The 7,753-nt window shown below is 42.8% G+C and overlaps 1 protein-coding gene across 2 annotated transcripts in view; it reads right to left on the minus strand.

Moving 5' to 3' along the window:
- Positions 1–7,753, minus strand: part of Sgpl1 (sphingosine-1-phosphate lyase 1) — a 61,114-nt gene that overhangs the window by 28,786 nt on the left and 24,575 nt on the right. The window lies entirely within an intron of this gene.

The raw sequence follows: 7,753 nt of genomic DNA on the forward strand, positions 1-7,753 counted from the left end.
TCATAGTGATTGTGTGTGTGTGTGTGTGTGTGTGTGTGTGTATGTATGTATGTATGTGTGTGTGTGTCAAGTTGACAAGGAGTCAATCGTGCTGGATAGCTTTAGCTGTCAACTTGACATACCTGGGTAAAGGGAACCTCAACTGAGAAATTTCCTCCATTGAACTGGCCTGTGGCCATGTCTGTGAGACATCTTCTTGATTATTGAGAGATATGGGAGGACCCAGGCCACTATGGGTGGTGCCACCCCTGGGCAGGTGGGTGTATATTGTATAAGAAAGTAGGTTGAGCACAGTCCAGGGGAGCAAGCCAGTAAGCAGTGTTCCTCCATGACCTGTGCTCCAGCTCCTGCCTCCAGGTTCTTGCCCTGAATTCCTACCTTGGGCTCCCTGATGAACTGTGACCTGGGAGATGTAAGCCAGATAAACCCTTTCCTCCCCAAGTTGGTACTGGTCAGAGTATCAGTCTCCTAAACTTCATCCTGCCCTCACATAAACACTTCTATTCGTCTCCAGTACATTCTTCCAAAGTTTCTTGACATATATACATATGAAAGTAAAGATAAATTATTTCTTTGTGTGGTGTGTGTGTGTGTGTGTGTATGACACAAGTGTGTGGGTACCCATGAAGGCCAGAAGAGAGGTGGCAGATCCTCTGGAGTTGCTACAGGTAGTTGTGAGCTGCCTGATACAGATGCAAGAAACCAAACTCAGATCTTCTGAAAGAACAGCAAGCAATCCTAACCATAGAGCCATCTCTCTAGCCCCTAAAGATAAATTCTTACTTCTCTTTTTAACTCAAAAAGTACTATAGCCTAACATCATACTAGACTTTGTTTACACACTCAGTGCTTCTTCATTCGTGTGTGCGTGAACACATACATGGTTATGTGCAGGTATGTGTCCATGTTCATGTGTGAGAGTATGCTCAAAATGTGCATGTGTGTAGAGGTCAGTCAACCTTGGGACCCTGGGTGTTGTCCTTCGGGAGCTTTGCAACTCTTTTTGAGATAGGGTCTCTCACTGAGATCTGGGGTTAGCTACGCTGGCTGGCCAGCAAGCTCCAGGAATTCACCTGTCTCCCTCTGCATTGCTGGGATTACAAGGGTGTTTCATCCTGTCTGATTTTTCACAAGGGTGCTGGTGACTGAACTCAGGTCCTCATGCTTATACAGCAAGCACTTTATCAGCTGAGCTATCTCCCCAGCTCTTCTCCATTCATCATGTGTGTGTCTTTGTATGCAGGTGCACATGCATGTGTGTGGAGATCAGAGGACAGCCACTTTCATTCCTCAGGAGCCATCTAGCTTGTTTTTTTGGACACAGAGAATTGCCCAAGGTTTCCAGACTCTTCTTTCCCCCAAAACAAATAGCCAACCCACGCTTTTCTCCACAACTTATGCCCCAGTCTCTAATCAACACAGACCCTGACAACATTTTCTGGACCTAAAAATAACTTGGAAACCATAAATAGCAAAGTCACTGTTAGGCAGTACAAAGGACAAAGAATTATGATCCTATCTACTACAATAACTACAGTCAACAAACTGATACGCCTCTTAATGCACTCACAATCAATACATCTCAGCTATCTCTGGCAGCAATATTTTGAAGCTGGTCTACAAAAGCATTACAGGTTATCTAAGAATGAAAAGCAACTAAGAATCAGAGAATTAGAACTTGTTCAAGACAAAGGTCAGACCAGTGAGAGAACAAAATATAACTAGTCTTCATTTCACTAGACTCCCAGGACTCTAGACTGTTCAAATGCACTACAGGGACTTTCTGTTTTCCATATGAGTCTAGGAGACCCTAGGCAGGCTTCTATCTGAGGCATGAACTAAATATGAACATTTTGCATTCTTAAAAGATCTGGATAGGGCAACTCCCAGCTCTGTGCCCCACAAACATGTCTACCCCCTTAGCTGGCATTCAACAAGGTGCATCTGCATCTCTGCTTGCTGTGTTTGCTTAGGCAGTGCTGTCCTACCTTATGCCATTGTGCTGGATAGCTTTGGTGCCAACTTGACACACCTGGGTTGAGGGAGCCTCAATTGGGAAATTGCCTCTATTGGACTGGCCTATGGTCACATCTGAGGGCATCTTCTTGATGAGTAATGTGGGAGGGCCCAGCCCACAGTGGGTGGTGCCACCCCTGGGCAGGTGGGCCTCTGTTGCATAAGAAAGTAGGCTGAGCAAGGGCCAGAGGAGCAAGCCAGTAAGCAGCGTTCCTCCATGGCCTATGCTCCAGCTCCTGCTTCCAGTTCCTGCCCCTGAGTTCCTATCTTGGGCTCCCGGATGAACTGTGACCTGGGAGTTGTAAGCTGAATAAACCCTTTCCTCCCCAAGTTGATATTGGTCAAAGTATTTTGTCACAGCCATGAAGAACAAACCAGGACAGCCATCAACACTGTAAATGCCTGCAACAGAAACAGCCCACTAGATACAGCCTAAGTAATAAGAAAAAGATACTGAAGCCACTTTCTAGTTTTATTCTACACACTGTAACATACAGCTATTTCTTTTTACATGAATTAACTATATCCTCTTCTCATTTATAGCATTTTTCTATATTAAAAATTCTTCTGACTTGATAAGATGGCTCAGCAGGTAAAGGTACTTGCCCGACTACCTAAATTCAATCCCTGGAACTCACACAAAAAAGTGCAAGGAGAGAACTGACACCACAAAGTTGTCCTCTGCACTCACATACACATACTATGCACACATACACACGCACACACAATAATAAATAAAATTAAGTTTAAAAAAATTTTTAGCTTGCTGGGCATGGTGGCACACACCTTTAATCCCAGCACTCAGGAGGCAGAGGCAGGCGGATCTCTGTGGGTTCGAGGCCAGCCTGGTCTCCATAGTGAATCCAGGACAGCTGGGGCTACAGGGAGACCCTGTCTCAAAAAGATCCCCCCCCCCAAATTTTTTTTTAGTTTTAAAAAATATCGGGGAGTGGGGTACACACTGCACATGCACAATGGCACATACATGGAAGTCAGAGGACAGCTTCATGTGATGGTCCTAACCTTCTACTTTCTTTGAGACACCTCTTCTTTGTTGTTCACTGCTGGCCTATCTATGAGTTCTTAGGAATTCTGTCTCCTCCTCCCATCTAGCTTCAGGAGCACTGGAATAACAGATACCTAGCTTTGACATGGGTTCTGGGAATTTGAACTCAGGTCTTCAGGCTTGCACAGCAAGTGCTTTTACTCGCTGAGTCACAGTTAAAAATCAACATTAAGTACAAAGGAGTAAGCTATGAGGTCACAGTCACCAATCAGAATTAAGGAAGAGCAAGCACCTCAGACAGCTGCTAACCTCTGCCCAGATTCTGGTGGCTGCCAGTTCTCACTTCCCCCAAGCTCCACCCTTTGTTCCAGAATTACCCTCTCTACCAAGGAAGAGATTTGTAGAGATTTGGAGTTTAAAGATCAACCAAATTGCCAGGCATGGTGGCGCATGCCTTTAGTCCCAGCACTCAGGAGGCAGAGACAGGCGGATCTCTGTGAGTTCAAGGCCAGCCTGGTCTACATAGTGAGTTCCAGGACAGCTGGGGCTACAGAGAGACCCTGTCTCAAAAAAAAAACCAAAAAAATCAACCAAATTTAACATTAGTCCAGATTTCAGAGTCCTCTAGTGCAATATGATAAAAATAATTCCATTGTTCAACTACATACAGCATACTCCAATCTGATGGGGCGGGGGGCAGAGATGGAACTTGGCAGGCAGAGGTGGGTGGATCTCTATGACTTAGAAGCCAGTCTGTTTCACAGAGCAAAGTCAACCAGGGCTACATGATGAGACCCCTTTCAAAAAAAAAGTATTCCATTAAAAATGATTACTAATCTATCTATCTTCTTTTTTTAAGACAGTCTCTCAACTCTGTAGTTCAGGCTATCCTGGAAGTTGTTAGATAGTCTAAGGCTGGCCTCAACCTGGAGATCTTCCTGCCTCAATCTGCAGAGTGCTAGGATTATGAGCAAGAATTATAACATTCTAGAGAAATGACTTCTTATCTGTGTTTGAAGTTCCATTTGAAGTCACAAAAATAAAAAATTGTTTTGGGTGTGTTAAGCCAAATGAAATTGTTTTAACCTATAAAAACTTCAATCTTACATGATTCAACCAACTCAGATTAGACAAAGAATTAGTTATATGATGGTTAACCTTGACTACTGTCCTAGTTTGTTTTCATTGCTGGACAAAATACTCTGACCATTACCAACTTGGGGAGAAAAGGGTTTATTCAGCTTACATCTCCCAGGTTACAGTTCATCAGGGAGCCCAAGGTAGGAACTCAGGGCAGGAACTTAGAAGCAGGAGCTGGGGCACAGGCCATGGAGGAATGCTGCTTACTGGCTTGTTCCCCTGGCCCCTGCTCAGCCTGCTTTCTTATGCAGCACAGGTCCACCTGCCCAGGGGTGGCACCACCCACAGTGGGCTGGGCCCTCCCATATCACTCATCAAGAGCTCAGACATGGCCAGAGGCCAGTCCAATAGAGGCAATTCCCCAATTGAGGCTCCCTCAACCCAGTGTGTCAAGTTGACACTAAAGCTATCCAGCACAACTATCAACTTCTTTGTACCTGGAATCAACTAAAAGCCATGCAGGTCTCTGACAGGTCTGTCAGGACATTTCCAGGAAGAATCAGCTAAGGAGAGAAGACCCTCCTGGAGAGTGAGTGGCACCTTCTTTTTCCAGAGGTCCAGGAAAAGCAGAGCTACTTTTGCCTCTCTGCTTGCCTTTGTGTCTTGCTGGTAAGTATGGCTATCCTGTTGCTGCCACCATCCTTCACTACCATTAGAACCTAGCTTCTTTGGCTTTGTGACTGGACTAAACATCAGTGGGTCTCCAGGAATCCTCCATGCAGGCCTTGAGCACCAAACTGGAATCACTAAAACATCCAGCCTCGTGGACTGAGCCACTACTGGGGTCTCAGACTCTCTAGTGCAGCTACTGTTCAACTACTGGCCCCAACTGTATAAGCCAATCTAATAAATCTCTATTCATAGTATATATTCATTTTATTGGTCCTGTGTCTCTAGAGAATCCCGACTAATACAACTGGTATCCTCTAGCAACAAGATTTTAATGGGTCTCTAAAACTTATCCATATTGGGTACATTTCCTACAGTGACCATGAATTATTTTTAATAAAAATATGTATCATTAAAAGCTAAAATGGCCTGGAGTTTAACCCACAAAGGCTGAAATGGTATATCTTACTGTTACTGGTAGTTTTCTCATGGAATACTTGGGGTCACCAGGTAAGCAAGCACCAGGACCTAAGATGGCTGTGCTTCTGCTACCAATTCAGCAAAATGCATGGCATAGCCAGCTGACAACAGAGGTCTCTAATCACAGAAAGTACAAAGTGAGGTGATGTTAACTAGTTCAGCTTAGCCATTACACAATGCAAATACATTTCAAAATAGTATGTTGCACAAACTATTTAATTGTCAAATTTCTTAAAATTTAAATGTAAATACATGAAGTTAATACTAACTATAACAAATAAATACATATGCTCTAACTTTAGTCTGGTTTTATAAATATATAACTTTAGAAAAAAGGTACCCAGAATGGTGATTTTTAGGGGTTAGGGAGAATTAGGAATAAGAGTCTGAAGTTTTCTGGTTTTTGATAAAGAGTCAATGTAGCCCAGGATGGTCTCAAACATACAATCCTCTTGCCTCAGCTTCCCAAGGGGTAGGTGTTCAGAGATGTACCACACCATGCCCAGTTCAGGAATTATTTATTGAAAGACAGTTTCCAGCTGGAGAGATGGTTCATGGTTAAGAGCACTGGCTACTCTTGCAGAGGACCTGGATTTGGTTCCCAGCACTCACATGGTAGCTAACAATTCCAGTTCCAGGATCCATCACCCTCTTCTGGCCTCCTCAGGCATTGCACACACATGGTGCACTTACATACATGAAGGCAAAAATGCATATACATAAAATAAAAATGAAATTAAAAACATTAAAAAAAAGTTGCAATTTGCACTGATGAGAAAGTTCTGGAAATGCATTGGAGGTGGGGATTCCACAACAATGTGAATGTTAGTAAATATGAAAGCCACTGAACTATACACTTAAAAATGGTTAAAACGAGAGGCTAGAGTACATAGCTCAATGGCAGAGTACTTGCCTGGTGTGCACAAAGCCAAATGTTTGATCCTTAGCATGTCCTCCTCACAAGTTTAAAATGATAACATACATGTATACTATCACAGAAAAAAGAAAGAAAAGCCAGGCATGGTGGTGCATTGCCTGTAATCTCAGCACTCAGGAAGGAGACACAGGAGGATCACTACAAGTTGGAGGCCAGCCTGGTCTACACAGTGAGCTCCAAGTCTACCAGGGCTACGAAGCAGGGACCTATCTCAAAACAAACAAGAGTGAAGGTAAGAGCAATAGAGCAAGAGGAGTGAACACGGCTGGCTCCTTGCTCACTGAATCAAACACTTTGGGCAAGGGTATACCTGAGTAGACAGCAAGACACAGCCACATGTAAACCATGGACTGATACCATAGAAAGGCCAGTCAGTTGCATCAACAGTGTAAGAGAAAATCTGGCAGGGATGAGGAACAGAAACTGAGGATGGGCTCTTTAAATCTGCAGGTAACTATAATTTTAGGCAGGACAGTCATGTCTCATTTCCACTCTAATTAAAAAGCTCTAAAGTAGTGGAACTTGCCTCTCAGTTGTCATGTTTTGCAACATTTATTTTGCTATAACTGCAATGTTACTAAAATAGCTCAATGGTTGCATGATAAAAAGATAAAAACAATCTGGCTTCTTAATTGATTTTTTTGGGGAAGCAGAAAACGTACAGATAAAAGTACCCAAACAGATGTCTTAGGGAAGAGAAGTAATGGAGAAATTTAAAACAAATGAAAAATGACTAGATTTTCTTCCAAATTATTTCTCTCTTCTACCAAGGAAGTTACTCAAGATACTAGTTAGCGTGGGAAGAGTGCAGGGAGTGCTGTAAAATACCACCAACACCTACTATTTGGATGTAATCAAACAAAACTTACCAAGCACAGCCTGGGGGAAGAAAATAATTCACAGTCATGGTCATGTGCACCTAAGGGTCTAAGTGGAAGAGATGGGTACAGGAGAGAGGGGCTTATATCTCAGAAGGGTAAGGCATTTGCAAACAACTACTAAGAGACTTCTTATCCTTGGCAGCTGCTGAGAATGGCCTCCTTCCCTCCCATGTTCACCTGGCTCCATTAGACACTACCACTGTCCCTTGACAGTTCAACTCCAAAGGGAAAGGGACCATACACTACTTATCCTCAGAGCCCAGTGCAATATCTGCCTGGCAGTCAAGAGGTAGCTCTGAGTATTGTTCCTAATCTTTAACAAAAAGGAAGACCCCCTAATGAAAGCAATATATTTTGCTTCAGGAACTTCAGGTGGTACAATTATACTCTAGGAAGAAACTGTTACTGAGAAGTGCATAAACTATACTCTGAGACATCTGTGGATCCTTATGACTAATATCTGAGGAGTTTTTATGCAAGCTACAAATGCAAAAAAAAAAAAAAAAAAAAATCAATCCATATACAGTTACCCAAAAGTCCTAATAGAACTTTAACAATCAGAAGACAAGGTCTATTTTCCATTTAAATAGACTTTTTTTTTTTTTTTTTTTTTTTTTTTTTTTTTTGGGGGGCTCCTTTTAAAAAAGAGGACGATAAATCTTTCACTGTGATATATCAAAATAA

Source organism: Nannospalax galili, unplaced genomic scaffold (assembly GCF_000622305.1).
Source record: "Nannospalax galili isolate Female #2095 unplaced genomic scaffold, S.galili_v1.0 scaffold1437, whole genome shotgun sequence".
Taxonomy (NCBI): Eukaryota; Metazoa; Chordata; class Mammalia; order Rodentia; family Spalacidae; genus Nannospalax; species Nannospalax galili.